Genomic DNA, 13,697 nt, shown 5'->3' with positions numbered 1-13,697 from the left:
TTTTCTGGCAGATTAGAATAATTTGACTGCAAAAACCTTTAAAATTAAACTACAGTTACTCCTGCACTAATGAAAGAACTTCCTCTCCAGGGAAAGAGATAAAGAGATTTTCATTAAATTCTTATCCCATATAAATGAAGAAACACATTTTCCAATACAGAATGAGAGCTTCAGTGCCCAGAAATCCTGCTCAGTTTGCCTATAAGGAGTATTTCCTAAAGATGTACCCTTTATCCTTGCTACAACTATCCAGATTTTTCACTGACTCAAGTGGTAGCTCTTTTGCCACTCTGAGAATTGACAACAATGTACACATCAGAAGATTCTAAATACTTTATTTCTTATGACAACTTCTCTCTGAGATAAGAAATACCCATCACTGAGGAGCTTTGCCTGCTGCCTATCTCATGTGTACAAAAAATCTGGAACTTCATTCCAGGCAATGGAAACTTCTCATCTCTTCTAACAGGGCCAGGATCCCACCCACACACTTTCCCTTCACAGACATTCTGTAGAATCCTCCAAATAAACCTAATTACGTTCCACACATGGAATATGCCAGGACAGAATGGGTAAGAATTCCAAGAGCCACTTTCATACTTAAAAAGCACAATGGATTGGTACAAAACCTTGCTGATGTCATGTACCTGATGGAAAAGAACAATTAATGCTCTGTCCTAAAATTGCTTGTGGGACTTCTGCATCACCACAGAAGTCTATTGGATTTAGGTGGATGCACTTGGCTACAAATATTTTCCCTAATACTGCTGCTATTATGGAACTTCACTGTAGCAAAGAGAGGGAAGTTATGGGTAAGTTCTAGAAAAGAAAGATTTAAAATTTGACAAAGTGTGGGCAACCATTTCATATACAGAAGAAAAGTGCTGTTGATGACCACACGTTAAAAACCCCAGACAACACAGGATAATACCAAAAACTGCACAGAACTTTCTCAGATACAGGAGGGTCAGGCTAAGGCAGCACAAACCCCGTGTGCTGGGGCAGGAAGGGCAATCACAGATGGAGCCAGTTCTGTTGGAGCTTGCCAGCTCAGACAGAGATGGGAAAATGGCCTTTTTTTCCTGGAGTTCACTGCCTGTGCAAACTCTGGGCTTGATAACATTGCCCATTTTTCTTGCTTTATGCACATTGATTTCCAATCCACAAAGCTTGGAATGTGCTCATTTGTCTTCCAAGGGAAAATCTATCAGAAATCCTGTTGTCCTCTCCTTTGAAGAAAAGGAAGAAGGATCAGCCACTGCCTTTTTCTTTTAGTTCCTTCTCCTTGCAAGTTGTTCAAGAGTAAATTAGAGAAACTCACATTCATTTATGGAAAGGAAGATGTGGCATGGTTGGAGTTGCCTGCTGATGGTTTAGGGGTTTTTTAATTGCAAGAAATGCAGAGTTCATTGCAGAGTTCACTGATTTCGGTGGGAAATGTGAAAATGGAATAATGACACCACTTTTTTTAAAACAAGAGGAAATGTGGCAGGAGAAAAAATGCACCACAAGCATCCGAATTATTGTAGCAGAACTCTCAAAGAATTGTTTAATGAGTCTTTAAATACATTTTAAAGGTGAAAACAGAGAAAGCTGTCTTAAAGCATGAAGAAGTTTTTCACAGCCACTTAAAACTGTAATCTGGTAGTGAAAGCAGCCATGGCTCAGCTGAAACCATTGGGGATGTCACTGAGATCAGGGCTCAGAGCAGCAATTTATTAAACACTAAAATATATTAGTTTGCAGCTTACTGCCCAGTGCGGCTTTATTCTTTTCTTTGATACTTGAATTAAAATCTTCTATCAAATACTTCACCAAATGAAGCCACAAGGGCTAAAATAGTCATCAGGAAAGACAAGGGAGGGAAGAACATTTGGGCTAAGCACCTAATGCTTGAACCAAGTTATTTGGGTCAGAATTATCTGGCCCACAGTTCTTTCAATGTAATTATGACAGTGAGTTTTAAGAAAATTCTATTTACTCTGAAACTCTTCAGTAAACTGCCTTCATTTAAATATAGCAAACATATTTTTGCTAGCAGCCTACAGAACAGGGATTAATCCTTTCAAGCTTTCTGTGAGCACCATCTGGCTGTCATGGTTGTTGCTATTTTACTTATCAAGATGTTTTAACAAATTTCCCTTTGACCATTTAGTCTCTGCCAGTGCCTTTGTGACTGAGAACAGGGGGCACTTGGTATTTATTCTCAGCACAGCTGTGTCACCCACAGCAGGTGCTGGAGCCTGTCCAGCCAGATGGAGAATGCAGGGCAAGGTTTGTGTGGGGAAACAATTTCAGATGGGGCTTTCTTGGAAGGAAGGGAGATCCTTCCAGCTCTGAAGGGGAAGGCTCTTCCTGGAGGTGCTGGGGTAGCCCCTGAATGATTCTCAGGAGGCATTTCCTCCTCACTGAATAAAACCTGTACTCAACCAAAACAGCTTTGGAACAGATGGGAACACCCACGTCAGAGTGGTCATTTAGGCTTAGGAGATCCCCAAGTTGGAGAAATAATAAGAGGACTCTGGGAAATTAATTTTTAGGAAGAAAGATCACCCATCTGAAATACAAGTAGGTGAGGAAGGAGAACTTAAGATAATGTGAAATTGCAGAGGAATGCCCCATTTAAACAAAAAATCTTGGTGTTGAGGATGGATATGATGTCTCCCTTGAACTAATATCTACCAACAGGAGTCTGTGTCTGTCACAGATAATGTTTAAATTACATATTTCAGGGGAAAACTCCACACAACCAGCCATCACCTACTGTTACCAAGGCACTTGCCATCATCAGGGAGAATTCAGAAAACAGTGAAGAACAGTCTAGAAAACGCAGAACAAGTGCTGGGTTTAAACCTCTCAAGCAATTTATTTCTTCAGCATCTCGAGGCTTTGCAGCAAGATTTCAGAGTTTTTCTGAAGCGCTGCCTTAAAGGTGCTGTGAAATAAAAGCTGCTGTTATAAACTGTTTGATGAATTTATTCATCTCCTCCTGTTTTTATGATCAGCTCAGCAGCAGAACAATTCCCCCATTAGGTATCATCCCATATTATCAGAAGAGCATGAGCCTCTTGTGGAGGATAGATCATAAAGATGTACTGACAAAAAGCAGAGTTTGGGTTTCCTTTGTCTTTTAAATTTACCTCCGTTTTGTGTCAAAACTGAATTCTGTCAGACTACTCCAAGTGAACCAGGTCAAAGTGGTTCAAACCAAATAAAATTAACACATGGCTGTGATTTTACCCAACAACACAATGAGAATGCCATTGGATTCATTCAAATGCACAGGGACCTCAGTGCTACAGAGCATTTGTGTCATCTTTTTGAAGAGAATATTGCTTTACAAGAAAACTGGAAAAATGATAGCTTTTTGAAGTTCTGATTGGAAAAAAAATACATTTCTAGGTTAAATCAACAGATGTAGATTGGCTTGAAAAAGAAATGAAACTGATTCAGAAAAATAATGTTTACACTTATTTGTTATTTGAATATATTCACCCATCATGAAGCTGATTAAGCAGAAGTTGATTCTGTATTTCAGATACAATCTCAAGATCATAAAAATTCTCTACTGTCCTTTTGTAATTCTCAGCTGTGCTCAGAGAATCCGTGTGACATCAGCCAGAACGGCCAAACACAACAGCCCCAGGTGTTCAGCAAGGCTGCCCAAAACCCAGAGGAAGAAATATTTCCCTTCAGATTGGGGACATTTGATATAAAAGCTTCCTCACTTACCTGCCTGCACACCATTTCTAGAAAAGCAAGAGAACAACTTTTAATATCAAATTACTGATTCAGAGCATATTCCTTGCACCAAATACATCTTGGAAAAGAGCCTTCTTAAGAACATATTGTAAAAGATAAAAGAACTTGGGATTTCAATGATACATACACCAGATATTGAAATATCACATATATTGAAATATGAACATCACATTGAAAAATCACATGCATTCAAAGCAAATAAAACAAAGTGTTTAAAAAGCCTCATGTAATCCCAAACTTTTAATGCACAGGCACTTTCTTTGAGCTGTGCTGGAATGTGGTTTTAATGAATACCTGGAATAAGCTGTTCTCTTGTACTTTCAGGGCTCAGAATTTCAACTACTGAACTTGTCTTTGTTTTAGAAGTCTGAAATCACAGGTGTCACCCACTCATTGCTGCCTGAGGATTAACATAAAAATTGACTTCAATCATTTGCATGCTGATTTTTTTCTCAAAAACATGTTAGGAACTAAAACCAAAACTGTGTTGATGATACAGATTATCCAGGATTCCAGTCCTGAGCAAAAGTACCTCCTGTGGCTCATATAAAGGAATTTAGAAGGTAATTGCTATCCTATTTTTCACTGTACATTGAACTTTCAACTGCTTCAGCATAATCAGCCTGATTATGCTTGAACATTCAGTTGGGAAGACAATTAACTGCTTAAAAACAATCTGACCCAAATATTGCACACTGCTATGGCCATAGACTGCAAACACTATCAAATAATGCAATTTTCCATCCATTTAATTTCCCTTCCTCAAAAAAAACCCCACCGTAGGCCGCTTAAAATTATTTCAGCTAAACAGAACAAAAACCCCAAGCAATGGCAAAAAAATCTCTCAAACTGTTTGAAACAGCCAGAAGGTTTTGCCAGTGCATGGTGGAGAGAGAAAAGGGTGAGGAATATTCAGCTGAAGGGCTGCCCTTAGAAAACAGGCAAGTGCACACATACATCTCAGGTGCTTCATGCAAGCCTTCCAAACTCCACTGCTCAGAGTCTGTGCAGTGAAGATCCAGATTTGCCTGCAGTTAGCCCAGCCTGAAATACTGCAACAAGTCATCGACAACAGCTTTTCTTTCTCATTTCTCTGCTGGAGTTATAATTTAAGGCATGTACCATGGCCCCGTATTGTGAGTCTTGCATTATGAACAAACAGGAAAAAAGACCCAGTAAATGGATTACAAGTCTCACAGGAGGATGTGGCTCTTCATATATCCAGTTTCCCATCCTTTATGCTATCCTTCAGCAGTGAGTTGTGATGAAACTGCAGTTAAATATGCAGTTTTATCTGAGGAATTAAGTCTTAGAGATTAACAGATTTACCTGTTAATGGCACAGTAAACATTTTAGTAAAATTGCATAAAAATCCAGATCTTTTTGACTGCTTCCTTTTAACTTCATTTAACCTTTTTGAATATCCTTTCTTCATCCACTTACCCTCTATTTATTTGTAGTTGAAGATACAGTGAAGTCTGCAAGCTCTCTGATTTTGAGGAGGGTTCAAATTATTTCCTTACATTTGAAGTGGAAAAGTACCATTTCAACAAAGATACAATTACAACACTTTCTCAGAATATCTTACTTTGGGTTTGGGGCTTTGTTTCTTTGTTTGCTTGGCTCTTTTGAGGGAGGAGTGTTTGTTTTTTAAAGGCAAATTTTTCTGATGGACTCTTTGACTTCCATAGCACATGCAGTGTTAGAAATAGGGCTTGGCATCCTGCTGCACAGGACTTGTAAATCTCTTCTGGCCTTGCTTTGCAGCCACGTTGGAGTTGGAATGCCTCCCAATGATTCAGAGCATCCAGACAGAAATACACACAAAGCCAGATGCCCAGGATGACAGGAATTTTACAAGCAAGCAGGTGGGAAATTGTCTTCAAAGTCAGGTAGGGGGAAAGTGAAGTTTTTCAGCCTGCTAAGGCATAAGGGCTATAGGGAGAAGAGGAATAACTGGCCTCATTAGATTATTATCACCTCTCTGACTCAGTCTAAGACAAGATCTCTTGCCCTCTGTCCCACATGTCCTTTCCCTGGAGTTAGGAATGAGAATGATGTTTTTTGCTTTGTGTCTGATACCTCTGGTCCCAAATGAAGAGGACTTTTCAGCATGAAGCTGTCAGCAACTAATGGGAAATTGAAGATGCTGCATTAATTGAAAGAGATCATCCCAGTTCCCTTCACAGCTCCAATCAGCAATCTGAGAAGCTTCATCATTAAAATTCACTGAAAATCAATTAAGAGAGGCCTAAAGCAGACTGGAACTCCCACAGGGTCTCTTTGCATTACCTCAAAAGGTAACAAACGTCAAGGGACAGAAGAAGGTGTCAGTCCCAATAAGCTGGCTGTGTTTGCCTGGGAAAAGTTCATCAGAGAAATTAAAGACTCACACCAAGGGGTGGAGAACCAAAGTACTGGGATTTTGACAGCCAGTTGGTTCAATGTTGAATCATGTAAGTAACTGACATAGTCAGTTATTTGTTAGGGGTTTCTAGTAATTTTGGCTAATTGGAGGCTGAATCAGAGATAAAAATACAAAATGAACACAATGAAAACTTTATTATTAGTATAATAACAAACCATACTCTTTTGAGGATAAACTTCTTAAAATAGATCTCTTCATCTGTTGCAGAAGCTAGGCACCAGTTGCAAGAATGGACTCTGTTAATTTTCATGCATAGATCAGTTTTGGAGGAGCAAGTGAGACAGATGAACTGTAACTGGAGCAAGATTGAGCCACCCCATAGTCAGAGGCAATGCTGTCGTACAGCAGAGGTGAAAAAGCAAATGCTGACCGTGGGACTTAGCAAGCTCTGAAGGAAGAGGCTCTGTCCTGCTGTCCATGGGACTTTGATGGAAAGAACTCTGATCTGTTGTGATGAGACAAAGTTGTTTTGGTCCACATAAGAAGCTGGGATGAGAGCTGTGAAAGATTCTCCTGTCCACGTGTTGGGGTGAAAAGAATGAGTTGTGCTTCTGTCCTGCTGGAACCTGTTTGAGAGGGGCAAGCTGTGCTGCTGGCTGCAGGAGAATCAAAAACCACCAGTAATTTGTTAGGGTTAGTAATCTACCTGAGGAATTTAGAAACAATGAACTGATCTGAAAGAATGCTACTGTGTTAAAGGACTCATTCAGGTATCACCAAATTGTGCCAAAGCTGCCAATGTCCTTGGGTGTGAGAGACACTGAACATTTCCCTTCCCAGTGTAAGAAATTAAATTCTTTCCCAGAAAAGGGAGCTCATCATTAGATTTCATGAAAGCACTCAGGAAAAGCAAATGTTCTGGAAACCTTAACAGCTCTGCTAATGCCTTTTGGACATCTCCCTAACAAGGGGCTGTAAGAGCCATAAATGGGGAGCTCAGTGCTGACCTGCCTCTCACAGGACACGTGGAGCTGCAGGAATGGCACGGCCACGTCAGATGGCCGAGTGTTCTTCCACAGTTTTGAGGGAAAAAAGTAACTGAGCATTACAAGCACAGGTACCAATTAGTATAATCAGGCATATTGTCCCACAGGCTCAATTTAATCTTTATCCTAGCAGTGCAGCAATCACTGTTCCTCCTAACATAATTATGTTATGTTCAGTACAGCATTTCCACCTACATTTGCTGCCTTAGGTATGAGCTAGCACCAGCATTCAGCCAAAGATAAAAGTGCAAAGTGGATTTTAAAGATCACCAAGACATTTTAATGAAGGAAATTAAATAAAGCCGTCTTTTCTATCTCAGTGATTCCATCTGATTAGAAAGCAAAGGTGAGCAGCAGAAGGCAGGTGAGGTGGTGCAGGCAGGGGTAAGGATCAAAATGAACTGTGGTGGTTACATACCCAGTATGGGAAAAGCAGGCAGGACAGAGGAATCATCTCTGAAATTAAGAGGGAAGTTTAGCTTCTTCCTTTTCTGGTAACATTGACTATAGGGTTGTCTAACAGGATTTCAGACTATTTATTTTCTTTTAGAAACCTTACTTAGATTCATATTAGTCAGCTCGGCCTCTGCTGGCATCAAAATTGAGGGAAATAACATTTTTTTAGCACTGCTAAGAAACAGAGCAGATAAAACTAAATTATGCAGCCTCAATGAGTAAAGGAATTATGTCCTATCCACCTTCAATAAGTCACAGAGACCAAAATCTCCTCAGAGTATCTCATTTACTGTCAGCCTTGCACAGAGAGCCCTCAGCTCATCATGGATCAAAAGATGCCTCACTAAATGACAAGAAAAATGACTGTATTCTGTTTAGTTGCAATCCTTTTAGTCATAACAAATCTTGTGTGCATCAGCTGAGCTCCAGGAGAATCGTGTGAGGCAGCAGCAGCGCCCTCCTCAGAGGCTGTTCCAGAACCTTCTCTAATCACTGCTCCAGGACTGTAGAGGACTTTTCCCCCCTCACACCTCCAGCAACAAACCTGCTCAACTTCCAAATCCTTCCTAAATTCCAGATCTCTCCTGCTTAAAACCACAGGGCTGCCCACTGGACAGAGGTCCAGTCCCAAAGCTCTTCTCCTGCACAGAAACCCCTCACACAGCCTGGGCTGGTGCTCTTCAACAACAGGGAAACAATTCTTTCTGCTGTGTTAGGTTTGAAACAGCGAAAGGTATAGCAATGATTTATTATTCATCCTCATGGAATGGCCCTGCCCTTCAGAGCTCCAGCACTACTGTGCAAACCTCTGATGGAGCCAAGCAGAAATGGTTGCTGTCCCAAAAAAGGAGTCTGGGAGAAATTGCCAGTGTCCTTCATGCCTTGAGAAAATGAATGAGCAGTCAGTGTTGGGGTTTGGGTACAAGTTCAGTTCAGATGAAAAAATATTTCAGGATGATCTCCCTCCTCTTTATGTTCTAACAAGCAAGATGAGAGATTTTAGAAGGAATTAGGATGTTTAAAAGCAAATCTCTGAACTAAGCTTGGGATGCTGACCCAGCAGTTAAACACAGGAAGACAGGCACTCTTCACTACCTATTTCATGTTAAGAGATTTCTAAACTCTACCAAATTAAGTTAGAAAATTAACTAGAGAGCAACATAACCATATTTTAACTAATTTAAAGGTACCCAAGAACACAGAATGTTTGCTATGAAACTAGGGGATTTTTTTCCTTATTCAGTTTCTGAGTGGGACTAGCAAGTGGAAAAGCCCACTGAAACTGTAAATGCATTCTGCCCCAGGACAGAAACAACAGGTAATTTTTTTAAAAACTAGAAAAAAAAATCCAATCAGAAACATAAAACATTATGGACCATGTATTATTTTTATCACCAAGAATTCCCCACATAAAAGGCACAGAGGAAACCATAATTCAGACGTGGGAAAGCAGAGGGACTGTAAAAGTGAAATGGAGTTCTGACAAATGATCATGTGTGGAACATGGATTCACAGACCAGCAAAACCAAACACCCCAGCAGCAGCAGCAAACCCCAATAGTGCATGCTCCAGCTGAAGCACGGGGCTTTGTGTCTGTTCATCCTGTCCCCTGGCACACTTACCTGCCAAGGCTGCTCAACCTCTTCTTTCACATCTTAAACCCCAAAATCCCCCAGTCCCTTCACAGGAATCACTCAACCAAATGAAGACAGACCAGAAATGTTATTTTCACAGTTCACAGTAACATCGAGTTCTGTGCCTAAGATACACCATCTTGAAATATAAAGAACAAGCCAGCAAGTGTACAAACCTGGTGTTTGAAGAAGTGATAACAAGACAGGAAACTCAAGCCCATGGTTAGCACAAAACCCATGATTAATATAACACAAATGCAGATGGTCAGGGACATAGTTTGCCAGTTTTGGGATGTAATAGGCTGGCATTATTAAAGCAAAGATTATTTCTAACAAAAATTATGATTCCCATAATTGAATACCACTTGGGGTGGACACTCCTGATCTCTACATAATATTTCAGGAGTTCAGTTGGCACCAATCTGTTTTTCTAGATACAAGCAGTGAAGAAGTTCAGTTCCTGATAATATGCAGTTCTGTAACTTCATTAGAAACCTTTCATCTTTCAATATGTGAAATAAAAGCTAGAAAAGCACCAACTATCCTTGGTAGCAACATTTTGCAGCACACAATCTGAAAAGGTTAACCTGCCAGACAATAATACATCAAGTAAAAATTAAAGTGAGGGCAAGGAAAATCATCTTCAGGTGAAACTGCTCTTCTGCAAAAGCAAAGTGATATTAAGATGCAGCCTGGGAACAACACATTGCTCAGCTATGAGAGAAAGCATAATTCTTAAAAACCTATTCCCTACATTAGAGACAGAAAATCAACTACAAATCAGGTGTTAGCTTGGTTAGTATTCAGACATGATAATTATTACCACAATATTAGCATAACAATCAAATAAACACATCCCAGATATGCATATTAATTCATTTACTAGTGTCAGCCATGCTCTGCTTTGATTCTGTCAATACACCCTGCTGCAAAAAGGTTAAATTGTGTTTTCAGCATCATGTGAAATCAGCTCTTTGAGTCATAGCTTACCACATAAACAGGAGGCAAAGAACTACACCAGTTTGCCTTCCAGAACTTCTCACACACCTATTACCTGTCTGCGGGCAGCTCCAGATAATGAGGGCAAAACCATTCCAAAGAACAGTACCGAGGAAATCACACAGCACTACAGACTTTTTCCAGGCATGAAATTTTTAATGGATTATGTGAAATAACACAGAAGCAATTCCTGTCCACAGAAGAGAGGTAAAATGTTATTGTTTCAAGGACAATCTCTGGATGTTTAAAATTTCTGGTGCTGAAAGCTACATTAGGTCCTCAACATTGGGCAATCAATATCCCCACAACGTAAACTGTGAAATTATCACCTCCCCAAGGAGAAAATTTTCAGGATTTGCAGCTCATCTCAAAGTCTCAGTAAAATGAAACCAGCAGAATTTCCCTGAGATGACATTGTGTTCTATTACCCTTCAAATACTCATGAAAACAGACTTGCTTCCACTAGCACAGCCGTTTGTGAAAATCTGGGGTAAAACCAGTAAGAAATGGCAACATGCACGAATGTTCCTTTCCACTGCAGGCATAACCCAATGCTCCTTTGAGTGGCTAAAAGCTGAGCAGCTTTCACTGGCACAGCCTCTCCTCCACACCCAGCGAGTGACCAACACGGCAGCACCAGCCTTCCCAGAGATGGGCGAGGACACCAGAGAGCAGATGCCAACAAGGGTTTGCAGCTGTGCCAGAGGTCTACATTGGACATTAGGGAGAACTTTGGCCCAGAAAGGGCCATTACATATGGGAATGCTCTGCCTGGGATCACTGGTAGAGTCACCATCGCAGGAGGTGTTCAAGGGAAGCCTGGCAGCACTCTGGGCTCCAGTGTGCTGGCCATGGTGGCCATAGGTCACAGGTGGCCATGGGCTGGACTTGACCTTGCAGGGCTCTTCCAAGCCAGTGCATTCTGAGGTTTGTGACATCACAGCCTCTGGGGACAGCACGGTGGCTGCCAACTGTCCCCAGCCGTTCTGCGTTGCCCAGAGCCTGGGCAGACTTCGTTGCGGAACGACGTCCAGAGCTCACGTGCTGGTGGTGGTGGCAGCAGCTCCTTGTGCAGAGCACCATGGCTGGCGAGGCCTTCTCCTGGACACTGCAGGTGTACCTGCTGATGCTCCTGGTCCATCCACTCGACCCTTCCAGCCGTCCCGAGAGGGACATGGGCACCTCGGGTCTGCTTCCTGAGCAGCTGGAGATGCAGGACATGGACCCTGAGGCTGGCCCGTGGGTGGACTTGGCGCTGGTGTCCTGGACATGCCTCCTGGTGGAGCTGCTGATCATGGGCATTGTGCTGGGATGCTACGTTGGCAGGAGGCTCTGGAGACAGGTGAGGGAGGGGGGCAGGACGGGGCAGACCCCAAGGCTGCTGGGTCTCCTGGGCAGCCCCCTGGCCAAGGCCCCGCGGCAGAGGGGAGAGGAGCCTCCGGGCAGGGGCGGCCGGAGCTGTGCTCGCTGCAGCCTCTGCCCCGGGCAGCCCAGCCAGGCCCAAGCCTCTCTGGCAGCGGCCTCGGCCCCGCTCCGCCCCTCCCATCGAGATCTCCGTGCTTTGCCTTGCAGGAGAAGCTGCGGAGCCGCTCGGCCCGGCCAGAGCCCCGCTGCTGCCGCTGCTGCCAGGGCCGCGGCTGCCCCAGGAAGCTGCTCCAGCTGCTGAGGCAAAACCGCGCCCTGCTGCGGCTCTGCCTGCGGCACCGCCCTCGGCAGAGAGCCAGAGCCAGGAGAGCAGCACTGGGGGCCGAGTGAGAGAGGAGCAGGCTCCGGCCTCCCTCAGCACCCGGGCCCGGTGAGAGCGGGGGAGATCGCGGCCTCCCTCAGCACCCGGGCCCGGTGACAGAGAAGCAGGCTCCTGCCTCCCTCAGCACCAGGGGCCGGGTGAGAGAACATGATCCCGGCCTCCCTCAGCGCTGACCTCCAGCCCCAGCGCGGCGCGGAGCCTTGTGGGGATGTGTGACCAGCGCCCAGCCCGGGCACTGCGACATCCCCACCTTAGGAGTTAGAGACACCCCGTCCTTAGTCATAGCATTCCCCGACACCTTTTCCACAAGTAGTTGAGTAGTTGAAGTTTCCCTCAGCGTTCCCGTTTTCCAAGTTGAAATATTTTAGGCCTAAGTTTCTTACCCCGTAGTCTTCTAGTCACCCTGTAGTGTAGATTTTGCCAGTAGTCAAGTTAAGTGCAAGTAGTCAATAAAGTTGACGTTTTCTATGCAGTGCTGTGTCCTTTCCTTGACATTCCATCCTAGAGGGGACCCGGCGAGTGCTGGGTTTGCAGGGGAGCTCCAGCCTGCCTGGAATGGAGAGCCTGTGTGCCTCAGCAGGGGCTGCACGAGTATGGAGGGCAGCTGCAGAGAACACGGTGGGCAATGCTCTCCTGCCTCCTCCTTGCAAGGAATCTTGGAGTCCATCCCTGTCTGCACTGTGCCGGGGGGAGGGCCCTAAAGGCCCTGGGAGGTGTCTGGGTGGCCTCAGAAAGTGCCCGCAGGACTCTGGGGCACCAGGGAGCAGGATCATCCCTGGAATGCTGTGAGAGATACCCAGAGCAGCTCACCCTGGGGCCCAGGCAAGGGCTGAGTTCAGGCAGGCAAAGACATCCAGGGGCTGCTGGGCTATGGCAGCCATCAGTCCAGTGAGACTCAGTCCTGTTCATTCTGAGGTTTTTATATTTATTTGATATAAAATACTTAGTTCTTTTTATTTATCCCATTGACCTTCCAAATGGGATTAAATTTCATTTTCCTGCAAAACAAAAGTTATTTTATTCCTAAGAATCAACCATGTTTACTGTCAGCTTAAATGACTTCTCTGTGACTTACTCTGCATCTTGCTCCTTTACAGCACCATCAAACACCTCTGTTAAAATACAGATCCCTCATTGCAAGGAGGATAATCTTGCTGTTTTCTCAAGAACGTTTGTTGAAGTACCCATTTTCACAAATCTAATAGGAAAAAACCCCTACAGATCAGCTTGACAATTTCAAAAGCTAATTCCTCAACTCTTCCTCATCAGTTTCCTTATTGGTGACATTCAGCAATAGCAAACAAGCACAGAAAACATATGGAAGAAGAAATGCAGATAGTCAGCACCCACCACCTATCAAAATGCATTTTAAATAGAGTTCAAAGGTCTCTAAGAGCAAGGTGAGGTGTAAATGGAGATACTCACACAGAAGTACTGCCAGCTGGTATTTTCAGCATTTCCTCTGAGTCTCCTCTTCATTTGTTTCTCTCTCACCTAAACAAGAGAAAAAACCCCAAACAAATGTGACCTTTCAGGCAGACAAAAAATGTGGTTGGTTCCTTAAGAAAGCATTTTATTCTGCCTGTATAATAACCTGTTGAGAACAATAGGAGCTTTTAGCAAAACGTCCCTGTGGTGTTGCAGTTGTTCTGCCACTGTGAGAAATCACAGGCACGGCTGCAAGG

General features: G+C 43.4%; 1 long non-coding RNA gene across 1 annotated transcript in view; it reads right to left on the bottom strand.

Moving 5' to 3' along the window:
* The window catches only part of LOC141729055 (uncharacterized), a 32,528-nt gene extending 23,131 nt beyond the window's left edge, over positions 1-9,397 (bottom strand). Inside the window, exon 1 of the long non-coding RNA XR_012580305.1 lies at positions 9,255-9,397. This is a non-coding gene — a long non-coding RNA (uncharacterized LOC141729055). The remainder of the gene's footprint in view (positions 1-9,254) is intronic.
* Between the last annotated feature and the right edge of the window lie 4,300 nt (positions 9,398-13,697).

The sequence above is a fragment of the Zonotrichia albicollis genome, chromosome 5 (assembly GCF_047830755.1).
Source record: "Zonotrichia albicollis isolate bZonAlb1 chromosome 5, bZonAlb1.hap1, whole genome shotgun sequence".
Classification (NCBI taxonomy): Eukaryota; Metazoa; Chordata; class Aves; order Passeriformes; family Passerellidae; genus Zonotrichia; species Zonotrichia albicollis.
Note: the sequence above shows the minus strand (reverse complement) of the source record. Positions and strands in the feature narration are given on the sequence as shown.